The sequence below is a fragment of the Elephas maximus genome, chromosome 14 (assembly GCF_024166365.1).
Source record: "Elephas maximus indicus isolate mEleMax1 chromosome 14, mEleMax1 primary haplotype, whole genome shotgun sequence".
Classification (NCBI taxonomy): Eukaryota; Metazoa; Chordata; class Mammalia; order Proboscidea; family Elephantidae; genus Elephas; species Elephas maximus.
Genome location: NC_064832.1, coordinates 14045016 through 14069402, shown reverse-complemented (window position 1 = coordinate 14069402; position 24387 = coordinate 14045016). Strand labels below are relative to the sequence as shown.

The 24387-nt window shown below is 56.5% G+C and overlaps 1 long non-coding RNA gene across 5 annotated transcripts in view; it reads left to right on the top strand.

Moving 5' to 3' along the window:
- Positions 1-18735: 18735 nt before the first annotated feature.
- The window catches only part of LOC126058214 (uncharacterized), a 68733-nt gene continuing 63081 nt past the window's right edge, over positions 18736-24387 (top strand). For all 5 annotated transcript variants that reach the window (XR_007513138.1, XR_007513139.1, XR_007513136.1 and 2 more), the window contains exons 1-2: positions 18736-18850; positions 21450-21568. This is a non-coding gene — a long non-coding RNA (uncharacterized LOC126058214). The remainder of the gene's footprint in view (positions 18851-21449; positions 21569-24387) is intronic.

Below are 24387 nucleotides of genomic sequence, written 5' to 3'. Positions count from 1 at the left end.
GACTACCAGAACTTCTCTCCCCATGGGCAAGCAGTAGAGCCAGAGGCCTTCCCCCTTTGTTCTTTCGTCTGAAGGCCCTCTGTCAGGCACTCCAAGGTGTGAAGTGACAAGGGGGAGAAGGAAGAGATTTCAGAGAAGGAACACAAGCAGAGAGAGACAGAGAGAGGCAAGAGATGCTGAGTGGGGATGCCTTGCCTACTGATATCCTGAGGAAAGTGGGAAAGAGGTACCTGGCGTGCTCTGCCAATGCCCTGAAGCAGTCCGCACCAGGGGCTCCCTTGTGCCTGCGTAGCCTTTCCCGGGGTGTGCTCAAATCCTGTGGCCACTAGGGGTCATAGGTCACAATGGAGGGCCCTGTGTCATCTGCCTGGCGGGCCGGATCTCTGCCATTGGCTCAGTCTTGTCACCAGGCCCATCCCAAGCTCCGCCCACTCTTGCGGTGGGGGGACTGTCTCTATGGTGATGGCAAAGAAGCCTTAGCCCCGCCCACCTGGCCTTCACTTCACCTACCTGGCCCTCTGACCCTCACTCAGACCTCTGTGTTGATAAAAATCAATGTCCGCCAGTGCCCAGGTGTCAGCATCTGGGATAAAGGATTCGGGACCTTGCCTGGGGCAGAAGGCAGCCTAGGTCAGCGGGTAGCTGGAAGTCTAGTGACTTGTGACACTGCTGCCAGTGACAAATGGTGACTCCCACACTCACATATCCCCTGGTGGCAGAATGCTAGTGATGGGTGGAGAAACATCGCTCCGGAGCACACGTTTAATGGGGCACCAGCCAAAGCAAAGGCCAGGGCCAGTAGTGGACGTCGTGGAGCTGAATGGCGAGCCAGTGAAGGGCCCAAGGATCCCTCCTGTATGTGGCGAACGGGTCATCCGTGTCCCCACGTCCATCAACCTTTGCACCGCTGGGGCCCAGGCTGCCAGGATTTCGGCCTTGCCTTCGGAGCCCGGCCACATAGGCAGCCTTGCACCGGAGGCGGGGACGTGTAGACAGCAAAAATTTGGAAACTGGCAGTGTTTCCTCGATTTCCCTGGCATCGGCCTTTTTGAGCGGCTTGCTTTTTTTCCTGGTAGGATAGGGCCCTGACGGAGAAAGGCAGGATTACGTGTGCAGGAAAGGTGTGTGTTGAGAGGGTGACGACGTTGAGACCACGTTGGGATCTTTAGTCCCAGGAAAGGCCCCTGGCGGGTGTGGGTCAGTGTTCTGTACCCATCCCCCTTGGCGGGGGGAGGTTTTCACCATACAAAGCAGCAGCGCAATTATTCGTCGCCGGAGAGGTTGCATCTGCCCACAAGCTCCACCTGGCCAGGGTCCGCCCCTACTGTATTGCGCGTGTCAGTCAACAGAAGCTAAGACCTTCCAGAGAGACTACCTGCTATTCTGTCCCCACGGGGAAGCAGTACAGCCAGAAGCCTCCCCCGTTCCATCTCTAGGCTCTCTCTCAGGCCCCTCATACTTGTGATGTGTCTCAGGGGTAGAATGAAGAGTTTCCTCTGAGTGAACACATACAGAGAGGCCACAGATGCTGAGGAAGGGCGCCTTGCCTAGTGATATCCCAGCATAAGTGGAAAAGAGGCACCTGCCTGCTGTCCCAGTGTGTCGAACGTGTTCACATCCGGGGTTGCCTACTGTGAAGTTATTCCCTGGGTGCCCTCGATTTTGTGGCCAAAGACGCAAGGGGCCGTTGTCTGTCCATGGGTAAAATGGAGGGCTCTGCGGAACTGGCCGGTTAGGCTGGACCTCTCCTATTGGCTGAGTGTTTGTGACTCGTCCCCGTCAGAAGTTCCGCCCAGCCTTCCGGTGGCTGTCACCATGGTGATTGGGAAAGAAGCCTTAGGCCCCACACTCAGCCCTCACCTGGCCTCCCTGGCCTCTTTACCCTCATCTAGACCGCTGTGTGGATGAAAGAAAGGATGTCGGCCAGTGAGCACGTGTCCTCATTTCCTTGGAAGGATTAGGCTCCTTGCCTGGGCAGAAGACAGCCAAGGTCAGCCTGAGCCTAGACACCTAGTGACCTGTGACACTGCAGCCAGTGATAGATGTTGATGTCCACGCTGAGGTATCCGCAGGTGGCGGATTCAGTGTGGTGGGAAGAGAAGTGGAAGTAGAGATGACACACTCACGAGGGCACGGGCCAAAGGTCAGGGAAAATAGCTGAGGTCGTGGAGCTCTAGCGGAGCCAGTCTAGGGCCCAGGCCTCCCTGCTGTACGAGGCAAAGAGGTGATCCATATGCCGCCATCCGTAGACTGTGGACGGCTGGGGCCCTGGATGCCCGGATTTCGTCCTTGTCTACCGAGAAGTGACGCACATGCAGTGTGCCACCGGAGGCTGTGGAGCAGCAGAGGGCAAAATCTTGAAAATGGGGGCTTCAGTTGACTTTGCCTGTGCTCTCCTTTGGCTGAGTGACATCGTGTGCTTCCTAGCAGGTGAAGACATTCGTGGAGAGAGGCGGTTTCCACGCGTGCAGGCAAAGTGTGTGCTGAGATGATGAGTTGCTGGAGACCAGGGTGGACTCTTCAGACCCAGAATAGGCCTCTGGCAGGTATGTGTCAATGTTTTCTGCCCATGGCACTCAGCCGGTTATTTGCATAGAATGTTATCAGCGGAATTAGTAGTCTCCGGAGAGGCTGCCACTTGTCAGCGAGCTTCACCTGGTCAGGTCCGCCCGTGATGTAGCTCCCCAATCAATCACTGCTCTCTAGACCTTCCTGATAGACTACCAGAACTTCTCTCCCCATGGGCAAGCACTAGAGCCAGAGGCCTTCCCCCTTTGTTCTTTCGTCTGAAGGCCCTCTGTCAGGCACTCCAAGGTGTGAAGTGACAAGGGGGAGAAGGAAGAGATTTCAGAGAAGGAACACAAGCAGAGAGAGACAGAGAGAGGCAAGAGATGCTGAGTGGGGATGCCTTGCCTACTGATATCCTGAGGAAAGTGGGAAAGAGGTACCTGGCGTGCTCTGCCAATGCCCTGAAGCAGTCCGCACCAGGGGCTCCCTTGTGCCTGCGTAGCCTTTCCCGGGGTGTGCTCAAATCCTGTGGCCACTAGGGGTCATAGGTCACAATGGAGGGCCCTGTGTCATCTGCCTGGCGGGCCGGATCTCTGCCATTGGCTCAGTCTTGTCACCAGGCCCATCCCAAGCTCCGCCCACTCTTGCGGTGGGGGGACTGTCTCTATGGTGATGGCAAAGAAGCCTTAGCCCCGCCCACCTGGCCTTCACTTCACCTACCTGGCCCTCTGACCCTCACTCAGACCTCTGTGTTGATAAAAATCAATGTCCGCCAGTGCCCAGGTGTCAGCATCTGGGATAAAGGATTCGGGACCTTGCCTGGGGCAGAAGGCAGCCTAGGTCAGCGGGTAGCTGGAAGTCTAGTGACTTGTGACACTGCTGCCAGCGACAAGTGGTGATTCCCACACTGACATATCCCCTGGTGGCAGAATGCTAGTGATGGGTGGAGAAACATCGCTCCGGAGCACACGTTTAATGGGGCACCAGCCAAAGCAAAGGCCAGGGCCAGTAGTGGACGTCGTGGAGCTGAATGGCGAGCCAGTGAAGGGCCCAAGGATCCCTCCTGTATGTGGCGAACGGGTCATCCGTGTCCCCACGTCCATCAACCATTGCACTGCTGGGGCCCAGGCTGCCAGGATTTCGGCCTTGCCTTCGGAGCCCGGCCACATAGGCAGCCTTGCACCGGAGGCGGGGACGTGTAGACAGCAAAAATTTGGAAACTGGCAGTGTTTCCTCGATTTCCCTGGCATCGGCCTTTTTGAGCGGCTTGCTTTTTTTCCTGGTAGGATAGGGCCCTGACGGAGAAAGGCAGGATTACGTGTGCAGGAAAGGTGTGTGTTGAGAGGGTGACGACGTTGAGACCACGTTGGGATCTTTAGTCCCAGGAAAGGCCCCTGGCGGGTGTGGGTCAATGTTCTCTACCCATCCCCCTTGGCGGGGGGAGGTTTTCACCATACAAAGCAGCAGCGCAATTATTCGTCGCCGGAGAGGTTGCATCTGCCCACAAGCTCCACCTGGCCAGGGTCCGCCCCTACTGTATTGCGCGTGTCAGTCAACAGAAGCTAAGACCTTCCAGAGAGACTACCTGCTATTCTGTCCCCACGGGGAAGCAGTACAGCCAGAAGCCTCCCCCGTTCCATCTCTAGGCTCTCTCTCAGGCCCCTCATACTTGTGATGTGTCTCAGGGGTAGAATGAAGAGTTTCCTCTGAGTGAACACATACAGAGAGGCCACAGATGCTGAGGAAGGGCGCCTTGCCTAGTGATATCCCAGCATAAGTGGAAAAGAGGCACCTGCCTGCTGTCCCAGTGTGTCGAACGTGTTCACATCCGGGGTTGCCTACTGTGAAGTTATTCCCTGGGTGCCCTCGATTTTGTGGCCAAAGACGCAAGGGGCCGTTGTCTGTCCATGGGTAAAATGGAGGGCTCTGCGGAACTGGCCGGTTAGGCTGGACCTCTCCTATTGGCTGAGTGTTGGTGACTCGTCCCCGTCAGAAGTTCCGCCCAGCCTTCCGGTGGCTGTCACCATGGTGATTGGGAAAGAAGCCTTAGGCCCCACACTCAGCCCTCACCTGGCCTCCCTGGCCTCTTTACCCTCATCTAGACCGCTGTGTGGATGAAAGAAAGGATGTCGGCCAGTGAGCACGTGTCCTCATTTCCTTGGAGGGATTAGGCTCTTTGCCTGGGCAGAAGACAGCCAAGGTCAGCCTGAGCCTAGACACCTAGTGACCTGTGACACTGCAGCCAGTGATAGATGTTGATGTCCACGCTCAGGTATCCGCAGGTGGCGGATTCAGTGTGGTGGGAAGAGAAGTGGAAGTAGAGATGACACACTCACGAGGGCACGGGCCAAAGGTCAGGGAAAATAGCTGAGGTCGTGGAGCTCTAGCGTAGCCAGTCTAGGGCCCAGGCCTCCCTGCTGTACGAGGCAAAGAGGTGATCCATATGCCGCCATCCGTAGACTCTGGACGGCTGGGGCCCTGGATGCCAGGATTTCGGCCTTGTCTACCGAGAAGTGACGCACATGCGGGGTGCCACCGGAGGCTGTGGAGCAGGAGACGGCAAAATCTTGAAAATGGGGGCTTCAGTTGACTTTGCCTGTGCTCTCCTTTGGCTGAGTGACATCGTGTGTTTCCTAGCAGGTGAAGACATTCGTGGAGAGAGGCGGTTTCCATGCGTCCAGGCAAAGTGTGTGCTGAGCTGATGAGTTGCTGGAGACCAGGGTGGACTCTTCAGACCCAGAATAGGCCTCTGGCAGGTATGTGTCAATGTTTTCTGCCCATGGCACTCAGCCGGTTATTTGCATAGAATGTTATCAGCGGAATTAGTAGTCTCCGGAGAGGCTGCCACTTGTCAGCGAGCTTCACCTGGCCAGGTCCGCCCCTGATGTAGCTCCCCAATCAATCACTGCTCTCTAGACCTTCCAGATAGACTACCAGAACTTCTCTCCCCATGGGCAAGCAGTAGAGCCAGAGGCCTTCCCCCTTTGTTCTTTCGTCTCAAGGCCCTCTGTCAGGCACTCCAAGGTGTGAAGTGACAAGGGGGAGAAGGAAGAGATTTCAGAGAAGGAACACAAGCAGAGAGAGACAGAGAGAGGCAAGAGATGCTGAGTGGGGATGCCTTGCCTACTGATATCCTGAGGAAAGTGGGAAAGAGGTACCTGGCGTGCTCTGCCAATGCCCTGAAGCAGTCCGCACCAGGGGCTCCCTTGTGCCTGCGTAGCCTTTCCCGGGGTGTGCTCAAATCCTGTGGCCACTAGGGGTCATAGGTCACAATGGAGGGCCCTGTGTCATCTGCCTGGCGGGCCGGATCTCTGCCATTGGCTCAGTCTTGTCACCAGGCCCATCCCAAGCTCCGCCCACTCTTGCGGTGGGGGGACTGTCTCTATGGTGATGGCAAAGAAGCCTTAGCCCCGCCCACCTGGCCTTCACTTCACCTACCTGGCCCTCTGACCCTCACTCAGACCTCTGTGTTGATAAAAATCAATGTCCGCCAGTGCCCAGGTGTCAGCATCTGGGATAAAGGATTCGGGACCTTGCCTGGGGCAGAAGGCAGCCTAGGTCAGCGGGTAGCTGGAAGTCTAGTGACTTGTGACACTGCTGCCAGTGACAAATGGTGACTCCCACACTCACATATCCCCTGGTGGCAGAATGCTAGTGATGGGTGGAGAAACATCGCTCCGGAGCACACGTTTAATGGGGCACCAGCCAAAGCAAAGGCCAGGGCCAGTAGTGGACGTCGTGGAGCTGAATGGCGAGCCAGTGAAGGGCCCAAGGATCCCTCCTGTATGTGGCGAACGGGTCATCCGTGTCCCCACGTCCATCAACCATTGCACCGCTGGGGCCCAGGCTGCCAGGATTTCGGCCTTGCCTTCGGAGCCCGGCCACATAGGCAGCCTTGCACCGGAGGCGGGGACGTGTAGAGAGCAAAAATTTGGAAACTGGCAGTGTTTCCTCGATTTCCCTGGCATCGGCCTTTTTGAGCAGCTTGCTTTTTTTCCTGGTAGGATAGGGCCCTGACGGAGAAAGGCAGGATTACGTGTGCAGGAAAGGTGTGTGTTGAGAGGGTGACGACGTTGAGACCACGTTGGGATCTTTAGTCCCAGGAAAGGCCCCTGGCGGGTGTGGGTCAATGTTCTCTACCCATCCCCCTTGGCGGGGGGAGGTTTGCACCATACAAAGCAGCAGCGCAATTATTCGTCGCCGGAGAGGTTGCATCTGCCCACAAGCTCCACCTGGCCAGGGTCCGCCCCTACTGTATTGCGCGTGTCAGTCAACAGAAGCTAAGACCTTCCAGAGAGACTACCTGCTATTCTGTCCCCACGGGGAAGCAGTACAGCCAGAAGCCTCCCCCGTTCCATCTCTAGGCTCTCTCTCAGGCCCCTCATACTTGTGATGTGTCTCAGGGGTAGAATGAAGAGTTTCCTCTGAGTGAACACATACAGAGAGGCCACAGATGCTGAGGAAGGGCGCCTTGCCTAGTGATATCCCAGCGTAAGTGGAAAAGAGGTACCTGCCTGCTGTCCCAGTGTGTCGAACGTGTTCACATCCGGGGTTGCCTACTGTGAAGTTATTCCCTGGGTGCCCTCGATTTGTGGCCAAAGACGCAAGGGGCCGTTGTCTGTCCATGGGTAAAATGGAGGGTTCTGCGGAACTGGCCGGTTAGGCTGGACCTCTCCTATTGGCTCAGTGTTTGTGTCTCGTCCCCGTCAGAAGTTCCGCCCAGCCTTCCGGTGGCTGTCACCATGGTGATTGGGAAAGAAGCCTTAGGCCCCACACTCAGCCCTCACCTGGCCTACCTGGCCTCTTTACCCTCATCTAGACCGCTGTGTGGATGAAAGAAAGGATGTCGGCCATTGAGCACGTGTCCTCATTTCCTTGGAAGGATTAGGCTCCTTGCCTGGGCAGAAGACAGCCAAGGTCAGCCTGAGCCTAGACACCTAGTGACCTGTGACACTGCAGCCAGTGATAGATGTTGATGTCCACGCTCAGGTATCCGCAGGTGGCGGATTCAGTGTGGTGGGAAGAGAAGTGGAAGTAGAGATGACACACTCACGAGGGCACGGGCCAAAGGTCAGGGAAAATAGCTGAGGTCGTGGAGCTCTAGCGGAGCCAGTCTAGGGCCCAGGCCTCCCTGCTGTACGAGGCAAAGAGGTGATCCATATGCCGCCATCCGTAGACTGTGGACGGCTGGGGCCCCGGATGCCCGGATTTCGGCCTTGTCTACCGAGAAGTGACGCACATGCAGTGTGCCACCGGAGGCTGTGGAGCAGCAGAGGGCAAAATCTTGAAAATGGGGGCTTCAGTTGACTTTGCCTGTGCTCTCCTTTGGCTGAGTGACATCGTGTGTTTCCTAGCAGGTGAAGACATTCGTGGAGAGTCGCGGTTTCCATGCGTGCAGGCAAAGTGTGTGCTGAGATGATGAGTTGCTGGAGACCAGGGTGGACTCTTCAGACCCAGAATAGGCCTCTGGCAGGTATGTGTCAATGTTTTCTGCCCATGGCACTCAGCCGGTTATTTGCATAGACTGTTATCAGCGGAATTAGTAGTCTCCGGAGAGGCTGCCACTTGTCAGCGAGCTTCACCTGGCCAGGTCCGCCCGTGATGTAGCTCCCCAATCAATCACTGCTCTCTAGACCTTCCAGATAGACTACCAGAACTTCTCTCCCCATGGGCAAGCAGTAGAGCCAGAGGCCTTCCCCCTTTGTTCTTTCGTGTGAAGGCCCTCTGTCAGGCACTCCAAGGTGTGAAGTGACAAGGGGGAGAAGGAAGAGATTTCAGAGAAGGAACACAAGCAGAGAGAGACAGAGAGAGGCAAGAGATGCTGAGTGGGGATGCCTTGCCTACTGATATCCTGAGGAAAGTGGGAAAGAGGTACCTGGCGTGCTCTGCCAATGCCCTGAAGCAGTCCGCACCAGGGGCTCCCTTGTGCCTGCGTAGCCTTTCCCGGGGTGTGCTCAAATCCTGTGGCCACTAGGGGTCATAGGTCACAATGGAGGGCCCTGTGTCATCTGCCTGGCGGGCCGGATCTCTGCCATTGGCTCAGTCTTGTCACCAGGCCCATCCCAAGCTCCGCCCACTCTTGCGGTGGGGGGACTGTCTCTATGGTGATGGCAAAGAAGCCTTAGCCCCGCCCACCTGGCCTTCACTTCACCTACCTGGCCCTCTGACCCTCACTCAGACCTCTGTGTTGATAAAAATCAATGTCCGCCAGTGCCCAGGTGTCAGCATCTGGGATAAAGGATTCGGGACCTTGCCTGGGGCAGAAGGCAGCCTAGGTCAGCGGGTAGCTGGAAGTCTAGTGACTTGTGACACTGCTGCCAGTGACAAATGGTGACTCCCACACTGACATATCCCCTGGTGGCAGAATGCTAGTGATGGGTGGAGAAACATCGCTCCGGAGCACACGTTTAATGGGGCACCAGCCAAAGCAAAGGCCAGGGCCAGTAGTGGACGTCGTGGAGCTGAATGGCGAGCCAGTGAAGGGCCCAAGGATCCCTCCTGTATGTGGCGAACGGGTCATCCGTGTCCCCACGTCCATCAACCATTGCACCGCTGGGGCCCAGGCTGCCAGGATTTCGGCCTTGCCTTCGGAGCCCGGCCACATAGGCAGCCTTGCACCGGAGGCGGGGAAGTGTAGACAGCAAAAATTTGGAAACTGGCAGTATTTCCTCGATTTCCCTGGCATCGGCCTTTTTGAGCGGCTTGCTTTTTTTCCTGGTAGGATAGGGCCCTGACGGAGAAAGGCAGGATTACGTGTGCAGGAAAGGTGTGTGTTGAGAGGGTGACGACGTTGAGACCACGTTGGGATCTTTAGTCCCAGGAAAGGCCCCTGGCGGGTGTGGGTCAATGTTCTCTACCCATCCCCCTTGGCGGGGGGAGGTTTGCACCATACAAAGCAGCAGCGCAATTATTCGTCGCCGGAGAGGTTGCATCTGCCCACAAGCTCCACCTGGCCAGGGTCCGCCCCTACTGTATTGCGCGTGTCAGTCAACAGAAGCTAAGACCTTCCAGAGAGACTACCTGCTATTCTGTCCCCACGGGGAAGCAGTACAGCCAGAAGCCTCCCCCGTTCCATCTCTAGGCTCTCTCTCAGGCCCCTCATACTTGTGATGTGTCTCAGGGGTAGAATGAAGAGTTTCCTCTGAGTGAACACATACAGAGAGGCCACAGATGCTGAGGAAGGGCGCCTTGCCTAGTGATATCCCAGCGTAAGTGGAAAAGAGGTACCTGCCTGCTGTCCCAGTGTGTCGAACGTGTTCACATCCGGGGTTGCCTACTGTGAAGTTATTCCCTGGGTGCCCTCGATTTGTGGCCAAAGATGCAAGGGGCCGTTGTCTGTCCATGGGTAAAATGGAGGGCTCTGCGGAACTGGCCGGTTAGGCTGGACCTCTCCTATTGGCTCAGTGTTTGTGTCTCGTCCCCGTCAGAAGTTCCGCCCAGCCTTCCGGTGGCTGTCACCATGGTGATTGGGAAAGAAGCCTTAGGCCCCACACTCAGCCCTCACCTGGCCTACCTGGCCTCTTTACCCTCATCTAGACCGCTGTGTGGATGAAAGAAAGGATGTCGGCCATTGAGCACGTGTCCTCATTTCCTTGGAAGTATTAGGCTCCTTGCCTGGGCAGAAGACAGCCAAGGTCAGCCTGAGCCTAGACACCTAGTGACCTGTGACACTGCAGCCAGTGATAGATGTTGATGTCCACGCTCAGGTATCCGCAGGTGGCGGATTCAGTGTGGTGGGAAGAGAAGTGGAAGTAGAGATGACACACTCACGAGGGCACGGGCCAAAGGTCAGGGAAAATAGCTGAGGTCGTGGAGCTCTAGCGGAGCCAGTCTAGGGCCCAGGCCTCCCTGCTGTACGAGGCAAAGAGGTGATCCATATGCCGCCATCCGTAGACTGTGGACGGCTGGGGCCCCGGATGCCCGGATTTCGGCCTTGTCTACCGAGAAGTGACGCACATGCAGTGTGCCACCGGAGGCTGTGGAGCAGCAGAGGGCAAAATCTTGAAAATGGGGGCTTCAGTTGACTTTGCCTGTGCTCTCCTTTGGCTGAGTGACATCGTGTGTTTCCTAGCAGGTGAAGACATTCGTGGAGAGTCGCGGTTTCCATGCGTGCAGGCAAAGTGTGTGCTGAGATGATGAGTTGCTGGAGACCAGGGTGGACTCTTCAGACCCAGAATAGGCCTCTGGCAGGTATGTGTCAATGTTTTCTGCCCATGGCACTCAGCCGGTTATTTGCATAGACTGTTATCAGCGGAATTAGTAGTCTCCGGAGAGGCTGCCACTTGTCAGCGAGCTTCACCTGGCCAGGTCCGCCCGTGATGTAGCTCCCCAATCAATCACTGCTCTCTAGACCTTCCAGATAGACTACCAGAACTTCTCTCCCCATGGGCAAGCAGTAGAGCCAGAGGCCTTCCCCCTTTGTTCTTTCGTGTGAAGGCCCTCTGTCAGGCACTCCAAGGTGTGAAGTGACAAGGGGGAGAAGGAAGAGATTTCAGAGAAGGAACACAAGCAGAGAGAGACAGAGAGAGGCAAGAGATGCTGAGTGGGGATGCCTTGCCTACTGATATCCTGAGGAAAGTGGGAAAGAGGTACCTGGCGTGCTCTGCCAATGCCCTGAAGCAGTCCACACCAGGGGCTCCCTTGTGCCTGCGTAGCCTTTCCCGGGGTGTGCTCAAATCCTGTGGCCACTAGGGGTCATAGGTCACAATGGAGGGCCCTGTGTCATCTGCCTGGCGGGCCGGATCTCTGCCATTGGCTCAGTCTTGTCACCAGGCCCATCCCAAGCTCCGCCCACTCTTGCGGTGGGGGGACTGTCTCCATGGTGATGGCAAAGAAGCCTTAGCCCCGCCCACCTGGCCTTCACTTCACCTACCTGGCCCTCTGACCCTCACTCAGACCTCTGTGTTGATAAAAATCAATGTCCGCCAGTGCCCAGGTGTCAGCATCTGGGATAAAGGATTCGGGACCTTGCCTGGGGCAGAAGGCAGCCTAGGTCAGCGGGTAGCTGGAAGTCTAGTGACTTGTGACACTGCTGCCAGTGACAAATGGTGACTCCCACACTGACATATCCCCTGGTGGCAGAATGCTAGTGATGGGTGGAGAAACATCGCTCCGGAGCACACGTTTAATGGGGCACCAGCCAAAGCAAAGGCCAGGGCCAGTAGTGGACGTCGTGGAGCTGAATGGCGAGCCAGTGAAGGGCCCAAGGATCCCTCGTGTATGTGGCGAACGGGTCATCCGTGTCCCCACGTCCATCAACCATTGCACCGCTGGGGCCCAGGCTGCCAGGATTTCGGCCTTGCCTTCGGAGCCCGGCCACATAGGCAGCCTTGCACCGGAGGCGGGGACGTGTATACAGCAAAAATTTGGAAACTGGCAGTGTTTCCTCGATTTCCCTGGCATCGGCCTTTTTGAGCGGCTTGCTTTTTTTCCTGGTAGGATAGGGCCCTGACGGAGAAAGGCAGGATTACGTGTGCAGGAAAGGTGTGTGTTGAGAGGGTGACGACGTTGAGACCACGTTGGGATCTTTAGTCCCAGGAAAGGCCCCTGGCGGGTGTGGGTCAATGTTCTCTACCCATCCCCCTTGGCGGGGGGAGGTTTTCACCATACAAAGCAGCAGCGCAATTATTCGTCGCCGGAGAGGTTGCATCTGCCCACAAGCTCCACCTGGCCAGGGTCCGCCCCTACTGTATTGCGCGTGTCAGTCAACAGAAGCTAAGACCTTCCAGAGAGACTACCTCCTATTCTGTCCCCACGGGGAAGCAGTACAGCCAGAAGCCTCCCCCGTTCCATCTCTAGGCTCTCTCTCAGGCCCCTCATACTTGTGATGTGTCTCAGGGGTAGAATGAAGAGTTTCCTCTGAGTAAACACATACAGAGAGGCCACAGATGCTGAGGAAGGGAGCCTTGCCTAGTGATATCCCAGCGTAAGTGGAAAAGAGGTACCTGCCTGCTGTCCCAGTGTGTCGAACGTGTTCACATCCGGGGTTGCCTACTGTGAAGTTATTCCCTGGGTGCCCTCGATTTTGTGGCCAAAGACGCAAGGGGCCGTTGTCTGTCCATGGGTAAAATGGAGGGCTCTGCGGAACTGGCCGGTTAGGCTGAACCTCTCCTATTGGCTGAGTGTTTGTGACTCGTCCCCGTCAGAAGTTCCGCCCAGCCTTCTGGTGGCTGTCACCATGGTGATTGGGAAAGAAGCCTTAGGCCCCACACTCAGCCCTCACCTGGCCTCCCTGGCCTCTTTACCCTCATCTAGACCGCTGTGTGGATGAAAGAAAGGATGTCGGCCAGTGAGCACGTGTCCTCATTTCCTTGGAAGGATTAGGCTCCTTGCCTGGGCAGAAGACAGCCAAGGTCAGCCTGAGCCTAGACACCTAGTGAGCTGTGACACTGCAGCCAGTGATAGATGTTGATGTCCACGCTCAGGTATCCGCAGGTGGCGGATTCAGTGTGGTGGGAAGAGAAGTGGAAGTAGAGATGACACACTCACGAGGGCACGGGCCAAAGGTCAGGGAAAATAGCTGAGGTCGTGGAGCTCTAGCGGAGCCAGTCTAGGGCCCAGGCCTCCCTGCTGTACGAGGCAAAGAGGTGATCCATATGCCGCCATCCGTAGACTGTGGACGGCTGGGGCCCCGGATGCCCGGATTTCGGCCTTGTCTACCGAGAAGTGACGCACATGCAGTGTGCCACCGGAGGCTGTGGAGCAGCAGAGGGCAAAATCTTGAAAATGGGGGCTTCAGTTGACTTTGCCTGTGCTCTCCTTTGGCTGAGTGACATCGTGTGTTTCCTAGCAGGTGAAGACATTCGTGGAGAGTCGCGGTTTCCATGCGTGCAGGCAAAGTGTGTGCTGAGATGATGAGTTGCTGGAGACCAGGGTGGACTCTTCAGACCCAGAATAGGCCTCTGGCAGGTATGTGTCAATGTTTTCTGCCCATGGCACTCAGCCGGTTATTTGCATAGACTGTTATCAGCGGAATTAGTAGTCTCCGGAGAGGCTGCCACTTGTCAGCGAGCTTCACCTGGCCAGGTCCGCCCGTGATGTAGCTCCCCAATCAATCACTGCTCTCTAGACCTTCCAGATAGACTACCAGAACTTCTCTCCCCATGGGCAAGCAGTAGAGCCAGAGGCCTTCCCCCTTTGTTCTTTCGTGTGAAGGCCCTCTGTCAGGCACTCCAAGGTGTGAAGTGACAAGGGGGAGAAGGAAGAGATTTCAGAGAAGGAACACAAGCAGAGAGAGACAGAGAGAGGCAAGAATGCTGAGTGGGGATGCCTTGCCTACTGATATCCTGAGGAAAGTGGGAAAGAGGTACCTGGCGTGCTCTGCCAATGCCCTGAAGCAGTCCACACCAGGGGCTCCCTTGTGCCTGCGTAGCCTTTCCCGGGGTGTGCTCAAATCCTGTGGCCACTAGGGGTCATAGGTCACAATGGAGGGCCCTGTGTCATCTGCCTGGCGGGCCGGATCTCTGCCATTGGCTCAGTCTTGTCACCAGGCCCATCCCAAGCTCCGCCCACTCTTGCGGTGGGGGGACTGTCTCCATGGTGATGGCAAAGAAGCCTTAGCCCCGCCCACCTGGCCTTCACTTCACCTACCTGGCCCTCTGACCCTCACTCAGACCTCTGTGTTGATAAAAATCAATGTCCGCCAGTGCCCAGGTGTCAGCATCTGGGATAAAGGATTCGGGACCTTGCCTGGGGCAGAAGGCAGCCTAGGTCAGCGGGTAGCTGGAAGTCTAGTGACTTGTGACACTGCTGCCAGTGACAAATGGTGACTCCCACACTGACATATCCCCTGGTGGCAGAATGCTAGTGATGGGTGGAGAAACATCGCTCCGGAGCACACGTTTAATGGGGCACCAGCCAAAGCAAAGGCCAGGGCCAGTAGTGGACGTCGTGGAGCTGAATGGCGAGCCAGTGAAGGGCCCAAGGATCCCTCGTGTATGTGGCGAACGGGTCATCCGTGTCCCCACGTCCATCAACCATTGCACCGCTGGGGCCCAGGCTGCCAGGATTTCGGCCTTGCCTTCGGAGCCCGGCCACATAGGCAGCCTTGCACCGGAGGCGGGGACGTGTATACAGCAAAAATTTGGAAACTGGCAGTGTTTCCTCGATTTCCCTGGCATCGGCCTTTTTGAGCGGCTTGCTTTTTTTCCTGGTAGGATAGGGCCCTGACGGAGAAAGGCAGGATTACGTGTGCAGGAAAGGTGTGTGTTGAGAGGGTGACGACGTTGAGACCACGTTGGGATCTTTAGTCCCAGGAAAGGCCCCTGGCGGGTGTGGGTCAATGTTCTCTACCCATCCCCCTTGGCGGGGGGAGGTTTTCACCATACAAAGCAGCAGCGCAATTATTCGTCGCCGGAGAGGTTGCATCTGCCCACAAGCTCCACCTGGCCAGGGTCCGCCCCTACTGTATTGCGCGTGTCAGTCAACAGAAGCTAAGACCTTCCAGAGAGACTACCTCCTATTCTGTCCCCACGGGGAAGCAGTACAGCCAGAAGCCTCCCCCGTTCCATCTCTAGGCTCTCTCTCAGGCCCCTCATACTTGTGATGTGTCTCAGGGGTAGAATGAAGAGTTTCCTCTGAGTAAACACATACAGAGAGGCCACAGATGCTGAGGAAGGGAGCCTTGCCTAGTGATATCCCAGCGTAAGTGGAAAAGAGGTACCTGCCTGCTGTCCCAGTGTGTCGAACGTGTTCACATCCGGGGTTGCCTACTGTGAAGTTATTCCCTGGGTGCCCTCGATTTTGTGGCCAAAGACGCAAGGGGCCGTTGTCTGTCCATGGGTAAAATGGAGGGCTCTGCGGAACTGGCCGGTTAGGCTGAACCTCTCCTATTGGCTGAGTGTTTGTGACTCGTCCCCGTCAGAAGTTCCGCCCAGCCTTCTGGTGGCTGTCACCATGGTGATTGGGAAAGAAGCCTTAGGCCCCACACTCAGCCCTCACCTGGCCTCCCTGGCCTCTTTACCCTCATCTAGACCGCTGTGTGGATGAAAGAAAGGATGTCGGCCAGTGAGCACGTGTCCTCATTTCCTTGGAAGGATTAGGCTCCTTGCCTGGGCAGAAGACAGCCAAGGTCAGCCTGAGCCTAGACACCTAGTGAGCTGTGACACTGCAGCCAGTGATAGATGTTGATGTCCACGCTCAGGTATCCGCAGGTGGCGGATTCAGTGTGGTGGGAAGAGAAGTGGAAGTAGAGATGACACACTCACGAGGGCACGGGCCAAAGGTCAGGGAAAATAGCTGAGGTCGTGGAGCTCTAGCGGAGCCAGTCTAGGGCCCAGGCCTCCCTGCTGTACGAGGCAAAGAGGTGATCCATATGCCGCCATCCGTAGACTGTGGACGGCTGGGGCCCCGGATGCCCGGATTTCGGCCTTGTCTACCGAGAAGTGACGCACATGCAGTGTGCCACCGGAGGCTGTGGAGCAGCAGAGGGCAAAATCTTGAAAATGGGGGCTTCAGTTGACTTTGCCTGTGCTCTCCTTTGGCTGAGTGACATCGTGTGTTTCCTAGCAGGTGAAGACATTCGTGGAGAGTCGCGGTTTCCATGCGTGCAGGCAAAGTGTGTGCTGAGATGATGAGTTGCTGGAGACCAGGGTGGACTCTTCAGACCCAGAATAGGCCTCTGGCAGGTATGTGTCAATGTTTTCTGCCCATGGCACTCAGCCGGTTATTTGCATAGACTGTTATCAGCAGAATTAGTAGTCTCCGGAGAGGCTGCCACTTGTCAGCGAGCTTCACCTGGCCAGGTCCGCCCGTGATGTAGCTCCCCAATCAATCACTGCTCTCTAGACCTTCCAGATAGACTACCAGAACTTCTCTCCCCATGGGCAAGCAGTAGAGCCAGAGGCCTTCCCCCTTTGTTCTTTCGTGTGAAGGCCCTCTGTCAGGCACTCCAAGGTGTGAAGTGACAAGGGGGAGAAGGAAGAGATTTCAGAGAAGGAACACAAGCAGAGAGAGACAGAGAGAGGCAAGAATGCTGAGTGGGGATGCCTTGCCTACTGATATCCTGAGGAAAGTGGGAAAGAGGTACCTGGCGTGCTCTGCCAATGCCCTGAAGCAGTCCACACCAGGGGCTCCCTTGTGCCTGCGTAGCCTTTCCCGGGGTGTGCTCAAATCCTGTGGCCACTAGGGGTCATAGGTCACAATGGAGGGCCCTGTGTCATCTGCCTGGCGGGCCGGATCTCTGCCATTGGCTCAGTCTTGTCACCAGGCCCATCCCAAGCTCCGCCCACTCTTGCGGTGGGGGGACTGTCTCCATGGTGATGGCAAAGAAGCCTTAGCCCCGCCCACCTGGCCTTCACTTCACCTACCTGGCCCTCTGACCCTCACTCAGACCTCTGTGTTGATAAAAATCAATGTCCGCCAGTGCCCAGGTGTCAGCATCTGGGATAAAGGATTCGGGACCTTGCCTGGGGCAGAAGGCAGCCTAGGTCAGCGGGTAGCTGGAAGTCTAGTGACTTGTGACACTGCTGCCAGTGACAAATGGTGACTCCCACACTGACATATCCCCTGGTGGCAGAATGCTAGTGATGGGTGGAGAAACATCGCTCCGGAGCACACGTTTAATGGGGCACCAGCCAAAGCAAAGGCCAGGGCCAGTAGTGGACGTCGTGGAGCTGAATGGCGAGCCAGTGAAGGGCCCAAGGATCCCTCGTGTATGTGGCGAACGGGTCATCCGTGTCCCCACGTCCATCAACCATTGCACCGCTGGGGCCCAGGCTGCCAGGATTTCGGCCTTGCCTTCGGAGCCCGGCCACATAGGCAGCCTTGCACCGGAGGCGGGGACGTGTATACAGCAAAAATTTGGAAACTGGCAGTGTTTCCTCGATTTCCCTGGCATCGGCCTTTTTGAGCGGCTTGCTTTTTTTCCTGGTAGGATAGGGCCCTGACGGAGAAAGGCAGGATTACGTGTGCAGGAAAGGTGTGTGTTGAGAGGGTGACGACGTTGAGACCACGTTGGGATCTTTAGTCCCAGGAAAGGCCCCTGGCGGGTGTGGGTCAATGTTCTCTACCCATCCCCCTTGGCGGGGGGAGGTTTTCACCATACAAAGCAGCAGCGCAATTATTCGTCGCCGGAGAGGTTGCATCTGCCCACAAGCTCCACCTGGCCAGGGTCCGCCCCTACTGTATTGCGCGTGTCAGTCAACAGAAGCTAAGACCTTCCAGAGAGACTACCTCCTATTCTGTCCCCACGGGGAAGCAGTACAGCCAGAAGCCTCCCCCGTTCCATCTCTAGGCTCTCTCTCAGGCCCCTCATACTTGTGATGTGTCTCAGGGGTAGAATGAAGAGTTTCCTCTGAGTAAACACATACAGAGAGGCCACAGATGCTGAGGAAGGGAGCCTTGCCTAGTGATATCCCAGCGTAAGTGGAAAAGAGGTACCTGCCTGCTGTCCCAGTGTGTCGAACGTGTTCACATCCGGGGTTGCCTACTGTGAAGTTATTCCCTGGGTGCCCTCGATTTTGTGGCCAAAGACGCAAGGGGCCGTTGTCTGTCCATGGGTAAAATGGAGGGCTCTGCGGAACTGGCCGGTTAGGCTGAACCTCTCCTATTGGCTGAGTGTTTGTGACTCGTCCCCGTCAGAAGTTCCGCCCAGCCTTCTGGTGGCTGTCACCATGGTGATTGGGAAAGAAGCCTTAGGCCCCACACTCAGCCCTCACCTGGCCTCCCTGGCCTCTTTACCCTCATCTAGACCGCTGTGTGGATGAAAGAAAGGATGTCGGCCAGTGAGCACGTGTCCTCATTTCCTTGGAAGGATTAGGCTCCTTGCCTGGGCAGAAGACAGCCAAGGTCAGCCTGAGCCTAGACACCTAGTGAGCTGTGACACTGCAGCCAGTGATAGATGTTGATGTCCACGCTCAGGTATCCGCAGGTGGCGGATTCAGTGTGGTGGGAAGAGAAGTGGAAGTAGAGATGACACACTCACGAGGGCACGGGCCAAAGGTCAGGGAAAATAGCTGAGGTCGTGGAGCTCTAGCGGAGCCAGTCTAGGGCCCAGGCCTCCCTGCTGTACGAGGCAAAGAGGTGATCCATATGCCGCCATCCGTAGACTGTGGACGGCTGGGGCCCCGGATGCCCGGATTTCGTCCTTGTCTACCGAGAAGTGACGCACATGCAGTGTGCCACCGGAGGCTGTGGAGCAGCAGAGGGCAAAATCTTGAAAATGGGGGCTTCAGTTGACTTTGCCTGTGCTCTCCTTTGGCTGAGTGACATCGTGTGTTTCCTAGGAGATGAAGACATCCGTGGAGAGACGCGGTTTCCACGCGTGCAGGCAAAGTGTGTGCTGAGATGATGAGTTGCTGGAGACCAGGGTGGACTCTTCAGACCCAGAACAGGCCTCTGGCAGGTATGTGTCAATGTTTTCTGCCCATGGCACTCAGCCGGTTATTTGCATAGAATGTTATCAGCGGAATTAGTAGTCTCCGGAGAGGCTGCCACTTGTCAGCGAGCTTCACCTGGCCAGGTCCGCCCGTGATGTAGCTCCCCAATCAATCACTGCTCTCTAGACCTTCCAGATAGACTACCAGAACTTCTCTCCCCATGGGCAAGCAGTAGAGCCAGAGGCCTTCCCCCTTTGTTCTTTCGTCTGAAGGCCCTCTGTCAGGCACTCCAAGGTGTGAAGTGACAAGGGGGAGAAGGAAGAGATTTCAGAGAAGGAACACAAGCAGAGAGAGACAGAGAGAGGCAAGAGATGCTGAGTGGGGATGCCTTGCCTACTGATATCCTGAGGAAAGTGGGAAAGAGGTACCTGGCGTGCTCTGCCAATGCCCTGAAGCAGTCCGCACCAGGGGCTCCCTTGTGCCTGCGTAGCCTTTCCCGGGGTGTGCTCAGATCCTGTGGCCACTAGGGGTCATAGGTCACAATGGAGGGCCCTGTGTCATCTGCCTGGCGGGCCGGATCTCTGCCATTGGCTCAGTCTTGTCACCAGGCCCATCCCAAGCTCCGCCCACTCTTGCGGTGGGGGGACTGTCTCTATGGTGATGGCAAAGAAGCCTTAGCCCCGCCCACCTGGCCTTCACTTCACCTACCTGGCCCTCTGACCCTCACTCAGACCTCTGTGTTGATAAAAATCAATGTCCGCCAGTGCCCAGGTGTCAGCATCTGGGATAAAGGATTCGGGACCTTGCCTGGGGCAGAAGGCAGCCTAGGTCAGCGGGTAGCTGGAAGTCTAGTGACTTGTGACACTGCTGCCAGTGACAAATGGTGACTCCCACACTGACATATCCCCTGGTGGCAGAATGCTAGTGATGGGTGGAGAAACATCGCTCCGGAGCACACGTTTAATGGGGCACCAGCCAAAGCAAAGGCCAGGGCCAGTAGTGGACGTCGTGGAGCTGAATGGCGAGCCAGTGAAGGGCCCAAGGATCCCTCCTGTATGCGGCGAACGGGTCATCCGTGTCCCCACGTCCATCAACCATTGCACTGCTGGGGCCCAGGCTGCCAGGATTTCGGCCTTGCCTTCGGAGCCCGGCCACATAGGCAGCCTTGCACCGGAGGCGGGGACGTGTAGACAGCATGAATTTGGAAACTGGCAGTGTTTCCTCGATTTCCCTGGCATCGGCCTTTTTGAGCGGCTTGCTTTTTTTCCTGGTAGGATAGGGCCCTGACGGAGAAAGGCAGGATTACGTGTGCAAGAAAGGTGTGTGTTGAGAGGGTGACGACGTTGAGACCACGTTGGGATCTTTAGTCCCAGGAAAGGCCCCTGGCGGGTGTGGGTCAATGTTCTCTACCCATCCCCCTTGGCGGGGGGAGGTTTGCACCATACAAAGCAGCAGCGCAATTATTCGTCGCCGGAGAGGTTGCATCTGCCCACAAGCTCCACCTGGCCAGGGTCCGCCCCTACTGTATTGCGCGTGTCAGTCAACAGAAGCTAAGACCTTCCAGAGAGACTACCTGCTATTCTGTCCCCACGGGGAAGCAGTACAGCCAGAAGCCTCCCCCGTTCCATCTCTAGGCTCTCTCTCAGGCCCCTCATACTTGTGATGTGTCTCAGGGGTAGAATGAAGAGTTTCCTCTGAGTGAACACATACAGAGAGGCCACAGATGCTGAGGAAGGGCGCCTTGCCTAGTGATATCCCAGCGTAAGTGGAAAAGAGGTACCTGCCTGCTGTCCCAGTGTGTCGAACGTGTTCACATCCGGGGTTGTCTACTGTGAAGTTATTCCCTGGGTGCCCTCGATTTTGTGGCCAAAGACGCAAGGGGCCGTTGTCTGTCCATGGGTAAAATGGAGGGCTCTGCGGAACTGGCCGGTTAGGCTGGACCTCTCCTATTGGCTCAGTGTTTGTGACTCGTCCCCGTCAGAAGTTCCGCCCAGCCTTCCGGTGGCTGTCACCATGGTGATTGGGAAAGAAGCCTTAGGCCCCACACTCAGCCCTCACCTGGCCTCCCTGGCCTCTTTACCCTCATCTAGACCGCTGTGTGGATGTAAGAAAGGATGTCGGCCAGTGAGCACGTGTCCTCATTTCCTTGGAAGGATTAGGCTCCTTGCCTGGACAGAAGACAGCCAAGGTCAGCCTGAGCCTAGACACCTAGTGACCTGTGACACTGCAGCCAGTGATAGATGTTGATGTCCACGCTCAGGTATCCGCAGGTGGCGGATTCAGTGTGGTGGGAAGAGAAGTGGAAGTAGAGATGACACACTCACGAGGGCACGGGCCAAAGGTCAGGGAAAATAGCTGAGGTCGTGGAGCTCTAGCGGAGCCAGTCTAGGGCCCAGGCCTCCCTGCTGTACGAGGCAAAGAGGTGATCCATATGCCGCCATCCGTAGACTGTGGACGGCTGGGGCCCCGGATGCCCGGATTTCGTCCTTGTCTACCGAGAAGTGACGCACATGCAGTGTGCCTCCGGAGGCTGTGGAGCAGCAGAGGGCAAAATCTTGAAAATGGGGGCTTCAGTTGACTTTGCCTGTGCTCTCCTTTGGCTGAGTGACATCGTGTGTTTCCTAGCAGGTGAAGACATTCGTGGAGAGACGCGGTTTCCACGCGTGCAGGCAAAGTGTGTGCTGAGATGATGAGTTGCTGGAGACCAGGGTGGACTCTTCAGACCCAGAACAGGCCTCTGGCAGGTATGTGTCAATGTTTTCTGCCCATGGCACTCAGCCGGTTATTTGCATAGAATGTTATCAGCGGAATTAGTAGTCTCCGGAGAGGCTGCCACTTGTCAGCGAGCTTCACCTGGCCAGGTCCCACGGTGATGTCAAGCTTCACCTGGCCAGGTCACACGGTGATGTCAAGCTTCACCTGGCCAGGTCCGATGGTGACATAGCTCCCCAGTCAATCACTACTCTCTAGACCTTCCAGATAGACTACCAGAACTTCTCTCCCCATGGGCAAGCAGTAGAGCCAGAGGCCTTGCCCCTTTGCTCTTTGGTCTCTAGGCCCTCTGTCAGGCACTCGAAGGTGTGAAGTGACAAGGGGGAGAAGGAAGAGATTTCAGAGAACGAACACAGCCAGAGAGAGACAGAGAGGGGCAAGAGATGCTGAGTGGGGATGCCTTGCCTGCTGATATCCTCAGGAAAGTGGGAAAGAGGTACCTGGTGTGCTCTGCCAATGCCCTGAAGCAGTCCGCACCAGGGGCTCCCTTGTGCCTGCGTAGCCTTTCCCGGGGTGTGCTCAGATCCTGTGGCCACTAGGTGTCATAGGTCACAACGGAGGGCCCCGTGTCATCTGCCTGGCGGGCCGGATCTCTGCCATTGGCTCAGTCTTGTCACCAGGCCCGTCACAAGCTCCGCCCACTTTTGCGGTGGGGGACTGTCTCTATGGTGATGGCAAAGAAGCCTTAGCCCCGCCCACCTGGCCTTCACTTCACCTACCTGGCCCTCTGACCCTCACTCAGACCTCTGTGTTGATAAAAATCAATGTCCGCTAGTGGCCAGGTGTCAGCATCTTGGATAAAGGATTCGGGACCTTGCCTGGGGCAGAAGGCAGCCTAGGTCAGCGGGTAGCTGGAAGTCTAGTGACTTGTGACACTGCTGCCAGTGACAAATGGTGACTCCCACACTCACATATCCCCTGGTGGCAGAATGCTAGTGATGGGTGGAGAAACATCGCTCCGGAGCACACGTTTAATGGGGAACCAGCCAAAGCAAAGGCCAGGGCCAGTAGTGGACGTCGTGGAGCTGAATGGCGAGCCAGTGAAGGGCCCAAGGATCCCTCTTGTATGTGGCGGACAGGTCATCCGTGTCCCCACGTCCATAAAGCATTGGACTGCTGGGTCCCAGGCTGCCAGGATTTCGGCCTTGCCTTCGGAGCCCGGCCACATAGGCAGCCTTGCACCGGAGGCGGGGACGTGTAGACAGCATGAATTTGGAAACTGGCAGTGTTTCCTCGATTTCCCTGGCATCGGCCTTTTTGAGCGGCTTGCTTTTTTTCCTGGTAGGATAGGGCCCTGACGGAGAAAGGCAGGATTACGTGTGCAGGAAAGGTGTGTGTTGAGAGGGTGACGACGTTGAGACCACGTTGGGATCTTTAGTCCCAGGAAAGGCCCCTGGCGGGTGTGGGTCAATGTTCTCTACCCATCCCCCTTGGCGGGGGGAGGTTTTCACCATACAAAGCAGCAGCGCAATTATTCGTGGCCGGAGAGGTTGCATCTGCCCACAAGCTCCACCTGGCCAGGGTCCGCCCCTACTGTATTGCGCATGTCAGTCAACAGAAGCTAAGACCTTCCAGAGAGACTACCTGCTATTCTCTACCCACGGGGAAGCAGTACAGCCAGAAGCCTCCCCGGTTCCATCTCTAGGCTCTCTCTCAGGCCCCTCATACTTGTGATGTGTCTCAGGGGAGAATGAAGAGATTCCTCCGAGCGAACACATACAGAGAGGCCACAGATGCTGAGGAAGGGCGCCTTGCCTAGTGATATCCTAGCGTAAGTGGAAAAGAGGTACCTGCCTGCTCTCCCAGTGTGTCGAACGTGTTCACATCAGGGGTTGCCTACTGTGAAGTTATTCCCTGGGTGCCCTCGATTTTGTGGCCAAAGACGCAAGGGGCCGTTGTCTGTCCATGGGTAAAATGGAGGGCTCTGCGGAACTGGCCGGTTAGGCTGGACCTCTCCTATTGGCTCAGTGTTTGTGACTCGTCCCCGTCAGAAGTTCCGCCCAGCCTTCTGGTGGCTGTCACCATGGTGATTGGGAAAGAAGCCTTAGGCCCCACACTCAGCCTTCACCTGCCCACCTGGCCCCTTGACCCTCATCTAGACCGCTGTGTGGATGAAAGAAAGGATGTCGGCCAGTGAGCAGGTGTCCTCATTTCCTTGGAAGGATTAGGCTCCTTGCCTGGGCAGAAGACAGCCAAGGTCAGCCTGAGCGTAGACACCTAGTGAGCTGTGACACTGCAGCCAGTGATAGATGTTGATGTCCACGCTCAGGTATCCGCAGGTGGCGGATTCAGTGTGGTGGGAAGAGAAGTGGAAGTAGAGATGACACACTCACGAGGGCACGGGCCAAAGGTCAGGGAAAATAGCTGAGGTCGTGGAGCTCTAGCGGAGCCAGTCTAGGGCCCAGGCCTCCCTGCTGTACGAGGCAAAGAGGTGATCCATATGCCGCCATCCGTAGACTCTGGACGGCTGGGGCCCTGGATGCCCGGATTTCAGCCTTGTCTACCGAGAAGTGACGCACATGCAGGGTGCCACCGGAGGCTGTGGAGCAGCAGAGGGCAAAATCTTGAAAATGGGGGCTTCAGTTGACTTTGCCTGTGCTCTCCTTTGGCTGAGTGACATCGCGTGTTTCCTAGCAGGTGAAGACATTCGTGGAGAGAGGCGGTTTCCATGCGTCCAGGCAAAGTGTGTGCTGAGCTGATGAGTTGCTGGAGACCAGGGTGGACGCTTCAGACCCAGAATAGGCCTCTGGCAGGTATGTGTCAATGTTTTCTGCCCATGGCACTCAGCCGG